Source organism: Dipodomys merriami, unplaced genomic scaffold, assembly GCF_024711535.1.
Source record: "Dipodomys merriami isolate MVZ:Mamm:240054 unplaced genomic scaffold, mDipMer1.0.p SCAF_3, whole genome shotgun sequence".
NCBI lineage: Eukaryota > Metazoa > Chordata > Mammalia > Rodentia > Heteromyidae > Dipodomys > Dipodomys merriami.
Window position 1 is genome coordinate 83,960,522 of NW_027204492.1, and position 11,776 is coordinate 83,972,297.

The window sequence follows — 11,776 nt, forward strand, 5'->3', positions numbered from 1 at the left end:
TTGAACTCTTAACTCCATGCTGCACTTGAATGGCTGCTTGGTGGCCATACAATGTGCACTAGCCAGAGATAATGGTGTATGAAGGGACAGTGATGGGTGATGAAACTAGGGAAAGTAAGGTGTCATCAAACTGTGAAGTCTTATAGATTATGTTTTAAAATTTGGAATGATTCCTGAGGTCAAGAGGAAAACATTTGAAGGATTGAATCCCCACCATTTCCAAGTGAGATTTGTGCTCTAGTATGGATTCTTACTCCACTAAGACTGATGGATTGGAAGGATCAGTATAGTGATTTTCCTTCTTTCTTTCTTTCCTTTCTTTCTTTCCTTTCTTTCTTTCTTTCTTTCTTTCTTTCTTTCTTTCTTTCTTTCTTTCTTTCTTTCTTTCTTTCTTTCTTTCTTTCTTCCTTCCTTCCTTCCTTCCTTCCCCTCTCCCTCCCTCCTTCCTTCCTTCCTTCCTTCCTTCCCTCCCTCCCTCCCTCCTTCCTTCCTTCCTTCCTTCCTTCCCTTCATCTGTTTATTTCTATTTTTATTTCATTCCTTTTTTACTTTTAAAATTAATTCCCAGCCTCTCTGGACTTCACTTAAGTTTGAATGGAGTTCTCCATGCCTGGGCCAAAACACAGTTTATGAGGCAGGTGAAGAAGGTGAAGGAAATAAACTACAACTCCTAGCTATAATGGAGTCAATTGGTGACGGGGAGGATGGCAGATTTTTCACTTTTCTTCCCTAAGGCTTCACTTTGTCTCATGGTCTGTATTTCCACTCTCCCACCAGATGCCAGGAACAGCTGCCAGACTCCAGCCCCTCCCCTATTCCAGTTTATAAATAGATGTACTTTTTTCTGACCCTGAAGTGGCTTCACACAACACCTCCTAGAAACTATAAATCCAATCTGTGGACTCAGCAGGAGAGAGGATGCAAAGACAAACACTTTGACCTGCTAACCTTCCTCTTTGGGCTTTGGTAGCATCTGGATCCCAGAGATCTTATGTTTAGATAAGGAAATTCTCCTCCTAGAGATTTCAAATTCTTTTGTCAGCCATCCTCATGGCACAGACTATCTGCTGCTAGGAATGGGGTGGGGAGCAGAGATGTCAGGAAAATCTCCGGGCACCAAATGGTCTCTGGGTGTGAAATGCTCCAAACTAATGGAGCAAGTTAGATTTCCTTATCCCAGTGCAATTACCTCCAGTAATTTGTGTTCTCTTATTATCTTCCTTTAAGTCCACTCTTGGGGTTTTCTTCCTACTTCTCTGGGCCTTCCTTCCTTTACAGTGTCTTTCATAGAATTGACTTTTTCTGATATGGGTTAGAAGGTCTCAGGATCTGGCCTCAGCTTGCTGCTCTTCTTGATACCCTTACTTCCTAACTGCATCTGCTTTACAGGGGGTCATGTATAGCCTCAGCTGGGACATTACTTAAGAGAACTAGTCCTAAGGTTTGGTCCTAAAGGATTGTAAGAGTTGCAGAGGAGAAAGTGAGTAGAACTAATCTAGTTGTGTTTTTCTGTTGCAGTCCTGGATGATGGTGATGAAGAAAAAGAAGAGGGGGAGGAGGAGGAGGAGGAAGAGGAGGAGGAGGAGATGATGATGATTTGACAGTACTGAGACCTGAACTTAGCTTTGAGTTTTCCAGGCAGCTACAATACCACTTGACCCATGCCCTCCAGCCAGGATCCTGACATTTTAAAAATGCAAAGTCCCAAGCCAGGTGCCAGTAGCTAACACCTGTAATCCTAGGTACTCAACAGGCTGAGATCTGAGGATCACAGGAAGTCCATGAGACTCTCATTTCCAACGTAAGTCTGTGAGACTCTTATTTCCAATGAACCACTGAAAAGCTGGAAGTAGAGCTGTGAGCACTAGCCTTGAGCAAAACAAGCTCAGGGACAGTGCCCAGGCCCTGAGTCCAAGCCCCAGGATTGCTATACACACACACACAAAATACTGTCCTAGCCTGCCACAACCAGAGGAAATTCTCAATTCATTAGTTTGGGTCTATAACATAGCCATGTATGTTTCAAAAACTCTTCTCCAAATAATATTCTGTACCCTCCAACCTGATTCTCCACTTGTTAATTTTTTTAAATTTTGCTATATCTAACAGGAGTGACAAGAATTATGTATATAAATAGTAAATATATAATATATATGAGATAAGAACTTATTATGTAGCTTAGACTGACCATGAACTTGAAATTCTCCTGCCTCAAGTCTCTTAAATTACCATAGTTATAGATAAGCACTACTATGTCTCTCCTAATAATTTGATTTTGCTGAACCCTGAAAGTTAGTGTATACAATTAACATGCACTTTCCTTACATATTCCAATAATAAATATTGAATAATAAATTTTTCTTAAATATTCCAAAATGAATGAACCAAGGGCTCACACCTGTAATCCTAAATACTCAAGAGGCTGAGTTCTGAGGATAATCTCAAAGCCAGCCCAGGCAGGAAAGGCCATGAGACTCTTATCTCCAATTAACCACCAAAAAGCCAGATATGGAGCTGTGGCTCAAGTGATAGTGCACTAACCTTAAGCAGAAAAAAAAGTTAAAAAAAATCAGGGGGAAGAAAAGAAAAGTGAGAGGGGGTGGGTTAGGAGTGATGGGTGAAAATGTTATCAGACACTTTGTATTCATATACTGTTTTGTACAATGGGAACTTCCTTGTACAACCACTTAAAGATACTAAAATTTTTTCTTTAAAAATCAGGGGAAGAATTATACTCAATGGTGAAAAACTAAAGCCATTTCCTCTTAACTCAGGAACGAGACAAGGATGCCCACTCTCTCCACTTCTCTTCAATCTAGTATTAGAATGCCTAGCTACAGCAATAAGACAAGAGGCAGACATAAAGGGGATCCAAATAGGGAAAGAAGAAATAAAACTCTCCCTCTTTGCAGATGACATGATCTTGTATTTAAAGAATCCCATGGACTCCACTCCCAAATTACTCAAGCTGATTCAAAACTTTGGCAAAGTAGCAGGTTATAAAATTAACCCCCAAAAATCAATGGCTTTTCTATATGCCAACAATGAGAAAAGTGTGGCTGAAATTAGGAAAGCAACTCCATTTGTAATAGCCCCACAAAAAATAAAATACCTAGGAATTAACTTAACCAAAGAAGTGAAGGACCTCTATAATGAAAACTTTAAAATCTTGAAAAAGGAAATCAACACAGAACTTAAAAAATGGCAAAACCTCCCATGCTCCTGGATTGGCAAGATTAACATCGTGAAAATGGCAATACTTCCCAAGGCTATCTACAAATTCAACGCGATACCTATCAAAATTCCACCCTCATTCTTCAAGGAAATAGAGGAGGCAATCCAAAAATTCATATGGAACAATAAAAGACCCCGAATAGCAAAAACGCGCCTCAACGGAAAGAACACTGCTGGAGGAATATCAATACCAAATTTCAAACTCTACTATAAAGCCATAGTAATCAAAACAGCTTGGTATTGGCATAAGAACGACCTCAGGACCAATGGAATAGAATTGAAAACCCAGAAATGAACCTACAGACCTATAGCCATCTAATCTTCGATAAGGAAGCTAAAACAATAGAATGGAAGAAAGACAGCCTCTTCAGTAAATGGTGCTGGCAAAATTGGTTAACTACATGTAGAAAACTAAAGCTAGATCCTTATATATCACCCTGCACCAGAATCAACTCCAAATGGATCAAAGACCTTGAACTCAAAGCAGACACTCTGAAAACATTACAGGATGGAATAGGAGAAACCCTAGGTCTCCTTGGCTCAGGCCGAAATTTTCTGAATAGAGACCCGGAAGCACAACAAATCAAAGAAAGGTTGGACAAATGGGATTGCATACGGTTGCAGAGCTTCTGCAGGGCAAATGACATAGCTAGCAAGATCAATAGAAAGCCCACAGATTGGGAGAAGATCTTTACTAGCCATACAACGGACAAGGGTCTCATATCTAAAATATACTTGGAACTCAAAAAATTAAACCACCCAACAACAAATCCTCAAAGAAACAACTGCCCAATAAATAAGCTTCTCTGAAGAAGAAAGAAGGATGGCCAACAGACACATGAAGAAATGTTCAACATTCCTAGCCATAAAAGAAATGCAAATCAAAACAACATTGAGATATCACCTCACTCCAGTTAGAACAGCAAAAATCAAGAACTCTAACAACAACAGATGCTGAAGGGGATGTGGACAGAAAGGAACCTTACTTCATTGTTGGTGGGAATGTAAACTTGTTCAACCACTTTGGAAAGCAGTATGGAGGTTCCTCAAAAGACTTCACATAGATCTCCCCTATGATCCAGCAATCCCACTTTTGGGCATTTACCCAAATGTTTACAAACAAGACCACACTAAAGCTACCAGCACAACTATGTTTATTGCAGCATTATTTACCATAGCTAAGATATGGAACCAACCCAGATGCCCCTCAGTAGATGAATGGATCAAGAAAATGTGGTATATATACACAATGGAATTCTATGCCTCCATCAGAAAGAATGACATTTCCCCATTTGTTAGGAAATGGAAAGGTTTGGAAAAAATTATATTAAGTGAAGTAAGCCAGGCCCAAAGAAGCATAGGTCCCATGGTTTCCCTTATTTGCAATATCTAGTATAGGTATGAGTCAAGCAGAAAAGGTCAGATAATGTGATGTTAGGAAAATGAACCCTTAAATATGTATTTTAATGTTTTCGTTTCTTTCATGCATATGTTTCTAACGCATTTATAAGATTATTTCTTTGTTGCTTTGTATGTCCCTCCCCCACAGTGTAACCCCTGCTTTCACTATATTTGATGTCAGTATAACATGTGGAGGAGATGGGGGCAAACAAGTCGTTTAAGGATTCAGGTGGACCTGTTGCAACAATGAGAAGTACAAAATGTCATGTCAAAAACAGCTTTACAATGTCGGTGGGGGGGCAGGAGGGGGGTATAATTGGGTGGGGGGAGGGGGGAGGCTGGGAAGGGAGGTGAAGGGTAAACAAAGGAGGAGGCTGCAATGCTTGTTAAGAAATGTATGCATTATCCTGCCCATGTAATTGTAGCCCCTCTGTACAGTATGTTCTCAAACAAAATAAAATAATATTAAAAAAAAATCAGGGGAAGAAAAGAGGGGGCAGGGGAAGAAGTTGGCAGGTGCCTTGGTGGAGAAACAGAGGCCATAGAAGGATGGAGAAGAGATGGCTCCTGGGTGGCATGGTGCTGTTCTGCCCCCTGTCAACTAGGTCTGAACCCCTGCAGGATAAGGAAGCCTGTGTGTACCAACAATCAAAGCTACATCTGTGACACAAGACAAAGCTGTGGACAGTCCCAGTACTTCAACTGCTACTATGAACTTCAGTGGTTCTTCCTAGTGTGGACCATCATCATCATCTTGAGCTGCTACTGTATCTGCCATCACCACTGAACCAAGCACTGCCTTCAGGCTCAGCAGCAGGAACATGAAATCAAACTGATGGCTTACCAGGAAGCCCACAATTACTCAGTGCTGCCATTTTATTTCAGGTTTTGCCGAACTATTTACTACCTCCTTATGAGGAAGTTATGAACTGACTCCCAACTCCTCCTCCACCATACATTGCCTTCCAACTACAGCAGCAGCAGCTCCAGTAGCCACTGTCTTCTCAGTGTGCCCCCCAGGGGCAGATCCTACCTGGAGCTCACAGGGGGCACACAGTAGCCCCTTGTCTCAGTGCAGCAGAAGCAAAACAAGGTCCCCAAGACCCTCTGATTCTCAGCCTTCAAAGACATGTCAGCTGATCTACAGCTAATAAAACCCCAGGAATGGAGCCTAGTGGCTCAATAGCTCAGGAACTGGACTCCTGAGCCTTCCTGGATGAGGATTCAGAATGTAAGGAGCCAGCTACAAAAAGATTCTAGCTCAGAGCATAGTAGTACACTCACTGACAGCAAAGACAAGATGCCTGGCAGATATAACCCCTTTACAGGTGCCTCAGGCATTGAGGTGTGTGTGTGTGTGTGTGTGTGTGTGTGTGTGTGTGTGTGTGTGTGTGTGTGTGTCTGTGTGTCTGTGTGTCTGTGTGTCTGTGTGTATGTGTGTCTGTGTGTATGTGTGTGTGGGCATGCACACCCATGCATTCATGCACACATGTGTGCATGCAACGAGGCTACCATGATGATGACCTCAAAGAGTTTAGCAAATCCTGGATGATCCTCTGGACTTCTGTGACAGTTGCCAGATGTGACCTCTTAACTATGAGAAGGAAGGGCTCTGCCAAGCCCTTTGAAGAGGAGGCTTGAGAGTCTGGCACCCCCACCAACCATGGCCAGCAGAATACCTGCTGTTGAACACCATCAATGAGCATGATTCCCCAAACTCCCAGAGCAGCAGTTCCCCATTTAGAGCAGGCCCTGCCTGTACCTGAGAATTTGGCAAGCCACAAAGGTGGAAAAGACCTACAAAAGAAGCATTAAGTGACTTTCAGAAGTGATACAGCCACTCTGTCATCTTTTTGTTTGTTTTTCCCTCCTCACCTACATTTCCTACCTCTCTAGGAACATTTTGTAAAGTGGATACCTTCACCCCACAAAAGCTCAGTGTTGTGTAGGGCTGAGTTCTGTCACTCATTCCTCATACCCCTTTCTCATTCCCTTTCTCATTTTCAAATCGTAGCTCATCCACCTGCTTGGGTCAGGGAGATGTTTGTTTTAAAAAGCCTCCAAGGAGTGGGGGCTGGGACTGTACCCTGAGAGGATTCTTGGTGATAGAGTGGATTTATGCTTGGTTTTAGTTTAAGAGAACTTTACTGTACCTTAGTCCAGGAGAGGTAGTTTATCTTGGCTCTGGAGGAAGAAGGAAGCCCTCAGAGGCTTGAGAAATGTCATTTGTGGCTGTCAGAGTGTACAGTTGGCATTGAGCTAATCCTGTAGAAGGATGAAAGCTGATAGGCAGGTTAGCAGGTGGATTGTTGAGCTCTCAAATCCCAGATGACAAGTTCAGAGTACCACTGTGGATCCTTGAAGAGCCCTTTCCTAATAGGTTCTACTGGCTAGAACAGATCCAGGTTATGCTGCCCTTGACTTCTTTTAAAAACAAATAAAATCCAGTTGGAACAAGAACATTACCAGTGGTCAGGTTCCCTTCTTGACAAGATGCCTTCAAAGAGCCTGGTTGCAGTTGATTCAGAAGAAAATGTGGGCAGGCCTGATTGGTGGTAGCTCTGGGCTTTCTGTGAGCAGGAGGCCCTAGACTTGGGGTGGACACAGGTGTAGCTTTCTGCATCTCTGCCCTTTGGTCTGTGCCCACAGATGAGTGGTGACCTCATTCATCAAGCATCCTAAGTCTGTGGGCCATTGTGTCTTTCTGTCCTTTGTGAACAGATAGACTACAGAAGCTGTGTGTCTTGGGAAAGGCAGCCCCTTAACCTGGCTCTCTGTATTTTCTCTTTGATTCTGAGTAGGTCTTGCTGGTTGTTTTTTTGTTTTGTCGGTCATGGGGCCTGAACTCTGGGCCTGGGTGCTGTCCCTCAGCTCTTCAGCTCAAGGTTAGTGCTCTACCACTTGAGCCACAATACCACTTTCCGGCTTTTTTCTTTTTGCTTATGTGGTGCTAAGAAATCGAACCCAGGGCTTCATGCATGCAAGGCAAGCGCTCTACCACTGAGCCACCTTCCCAACCCTTGTTGTTTGTTTTAAACTGACCACTAGGAAGAGATATCTTGATTATCTGTGGTTCTCATGGCCTGTTTCTGCCCTTTGCCTGTTAGAGTGGGACATCTCACTTTCCTGTAGCCTGTATAGAGTTCCATGGGCCTGAAAAGGAATCAAGGGCTGCGTCCAGCAGGACCACAGATTTTTGTTATTGTTTGGCTTCAGAGAACCAGTAGAGCCATGATAGGAAAACTCATAAAGAAGCAAGCTGCCAAAATGAATATGCCCTGTCCAACCACGCTCATATAAGTTTGGTTCTTAGTCCACTCTTGAACAATGATATTCAGACTATGTCTTGGCATTATGGTAAGAAATGGAAAACAAACATATATATATATAAAACCAGACAAATCCAAGACTGTGAGGTGAATGAGTATCTGCATTTGGATCCTACAAAACCAAAATCTATGTTGAACAAAGTGAAGTCTGTACACAACTTTGAGTAATGTGTGTGTTCATGTGTGTATGTGTCTCTATATGTCTATGTTGTTGGCATATGCTGTGTGAGAACTCTAAGCCCTGTGTTTCTGTGAAGCTACTTGGAATGGCAGCCATTCTGCTCATGTTAAGCACATCCGGAGCAGGTATGGCCCTCTCAAGGTAATTTCTTTTTTTTAATTTATTTTTTTATTTTTTATTGTTTCAAGGTAATTTCTTTTACACATTTACTGTTTTGTTTACAAATGTCTGCCTGTATAATTGGGTGTATTCAGCAGCATGTCTATGGCAGCTGCCAGTTTGCCAGAGACACCACATTCTAGGAGAAGGTTCACTCTAATCACTTCAATTTGCACATTGTTCCATGGACACTCAGAGGCCCGTGTTCTCTTCCCTGTACATGGAAAGATCTCTAAACTCATCTTCCTCCCCATCCATGACATCCCTCAGTGGTATCCACAACCACCAAGTGGTGAAGTGTTAGGTCTGCCTGGGACAAATGGCCCTATCCCCTTTCACTTTCCCTCCATGCACATGTGGCTCCTTCCCTAGAAGTCTCTGCCCAGCATCTATAACCCAGGTAACTGGCTTACCTGGGGGCAGTGGGAGGTCTCCTAGGCTCTAAGGTCACTTTTGCTTTTGCTATGGCCACACTTCCTCCTGCCCTCTCCTTATATATCCAATCCCCCTGCCATAAGTCACTCCCTTTTCTCTGCACACCTCCATCTGGTGTATCCCTCTACATACCTCCATCTTGTGCAGGGCAGGCAGTTCGGTTCTGCTAATAAACTCTCCTCTGCCTGAACAACTACCTGGAGGTCTCCTTTACACAAACAATACATATGGTGCATTGGCCAGGAAAAGACAGTGTCAGGAGTTGCTGGACTCTCTCCTCCCTCAAAAGTTCACCTCCTGGCCCCACTCTGCCAACTCAAACTGCAAAAGGAGGCCCACGCTGGATTTCTTGCCTTTACCATTGCTGGCCATTCATTCACTACACCATCTCCTGTCACCTATCTATGTCTGTTGAGTGACTCCTGTCTACCAGTTCCTCTGTTTTCCCTGCCCTCTCACCATTCCAGAGGGATCCCCCCCATGCCTTTTGGCCTACTTTCTACATCCCTAGGGACTATGTCCTCACCATATTCCTCCTAAAAGACTCCATAAAGTCAAAATGCCTTATTTTTATTGCAACAATTTCTGCCAACACAATAGTAAATGTTCAGGTTTTCTTTGTTCTCTATGCTCATCATTCTCTCTGCCTCTCTCTTGTCTCCTAAGCCTCCCAGCTATCTCCTCTAGAAAGGTCCCTGTCTCTCCCTCTCTCCCTCTCTTTCTTTCTCTCGCTTTCTGCTTGTATCCTTGAGAGTGAAATGCAGGCTGGGTCCCAGGGACCCCTTCTAAGTTCTCTCTTGAAGGCTAGCATTCCCTTCTTTTCTGTTTGTCTGCTTTTTTGTCTGTCTACTTGTTTGCTTAATAAAGCTCTGCCAAGTTTTCTTACTATTGTGACTTGTCCAGAAATTCACAATCTTGGCCACATGATGGGTTTTCATGATACCCCCACCTTCTAGAAAGTGTTCAAAGGTCTATTTGTATGCTAATGTGTCTCTTTACCTATTTATTTTATTTTTTATTTTATTTTTTTGCTGATCCTGGGGCTTGAACTCAGGGCACTGTCTCTGAGCTTCTTTTTCCTCAAGGTTAGTGCTCTACCACTTGGGCCACAACACCACTTCTGGCTTTTTGGGCTTATGTGGTATTGAGGAATCAAACACAGGGCTTCATGCCAGGAACTTATATCTATTGAATGTTATTTCTATTTATAGTAGGTCTCCCATCCATACTCTATAGTCTAGACTTCTATAGTTCAAAAAATAATCAAGGCCTCTCACTTGGGTCTTAACAACTACAGTCCAGCCCCAGCTTCAGACTGGTTATTCTTTTTTCTTTTTGTTGGTTGTAGAGCTTGAACTCCAGGCCTGGACCCTGTCACTGAGCTCTTCAGCTCAAAGCTAGCACTCTACCACTTGATCCACAGTGCCACTTCTGGTTTTCTGTTGGTTAAATGGAGATAAGAGTCTTTCCTGCCTGGGCTGGCTTTGAACCGCGATCCTCAGATCTCAGCCTCCTGAGTAGCTAGGATTACATATGTGAGCCACCAGTGCCCGGCCAGACTGGTTATTCTTTTTTTTTTTTTTTTTTTGGTTGGCCGTGGGGCTGAACTCTGGGTCTTGGCGCTGTCCCTCAGCTCCTCAGCTCAAGGCTAGAGCCCTACCACTTGAGCCACAGCACCACTTCTGGTTTTTTCTGCTTATGTGGTGCTGAGGAATCGAACACAGGGCCTCATGCATGTGAGGCAAGCACTCTACCACTTAGCCACCTTCCCAGCCCTAGAGTGGTTATTCTTAACTAGTCCACCATGCTCTTCTACCCAGTCACCTGATGTTAATCAGTCAGAAGTAGCTAGAGACATGCTCTACTAACTCCAGGACCACCTGGAACACAGGACACAGGAACTAGCCAAGTCATCTTCCTTTTTTTTTTCTTTTCTACCCTGAATGGATGGCTGCCTTCTTTCTGCCATTTTCATGCCCTCTAATATTATTTTTTCTTATTCAGCCCCCCCACCTCATAAGACTTCTTTCAGATTTCATCCAAAGACAAACAGGCTTACCACCAAGGAACTCTTAATGCTGCCTTCTCCTGGACTGAACAACATCTCCACCTTCTACCCCTAATGTTGATGCCCCTTGCCTGAAGGAAGTAACCAAAGAGAATCAGTGCCACTTTATAACTATCAATGGCTGGAATGTGCCAGGTGGTGGTGGCTCACACCGCTACTCAAGAGGCTGAGATCTGAGGATCATGATTCAAAGCCAGCCCAGGCAGGAAAGTCCAAGAGACTCTTATCTTAACTACTCAGAAAAAAAAAAAAAAACAGGAAATGGCACTATGGCTCAAGTAGAAGAGCACTAGCCTTGAGAACAAAGAGGCTCGGGGACAGCACCTAGGTCCTGAGTTTAAGTCCTAGAACCAGCAAAAAAAGGAAAAGAAAAGACTGTAATGTTAGGTCCATCCAAGAAAAGCAGCAAGTCCCTTCCCACCATCTGTAACCAGGTAATTGGTACATCTGGGAGCAGGTTCTTGAGATCACTTTTGCTTTCACTGCAATCACACCTCCTCTTGCCTCTCCTTATATAACCAGTCCCCCTTTCCCTCTGTACACCTCCATCTGGTGCAGCCCTCTGTACACTTCTATCTTGTGTGGGACAGGTAGCTCGTTTCTGCTAATAAACTCTCCTCTGCCTAAACAACAACATGGAGGTGTCCTTTACCCAAACCTTACATGAAGGTGGAATTTCATGCAGAAGCTTGGTTGCATCTTCAGTGATGAACATGGGCTGACTGTGGCCCAGAGCTTGGCTGTCCAGCGTTGCTACGAGATGTTGGTAGACATCCTAACACCACCATCCACACCATTCTCCACTGACACCTGACATGATCCAACAAGTGGATAAAGCTGCAGCAGTAGCCCTTACCAGTCCTGCTACCTTCTTTAAATCCCAAACAATTCACTGAAGTGGCTCAGAGGAGGACAAGTTTTACCAAAACAAATCTTCATTTAACTGATCAGATGGTGAGCTCTGACTCT

General features: G+C 43.4%; 1 pseudogene; it reads left to right on the forward strand.

Moving 5' to 3' along the window:
• Window positions 1-5,184: 5,184 nt before the first annotated feature.
• On the forward strand, window positions 5,185-6,401 carry LOC138839877 (WW domain binding protein 1-like pseudogene; annotated as a pseudogene).
• The last annotated feature ends 5,375 nt before the right edge of the window (window positions 6,402-11,776 follow it).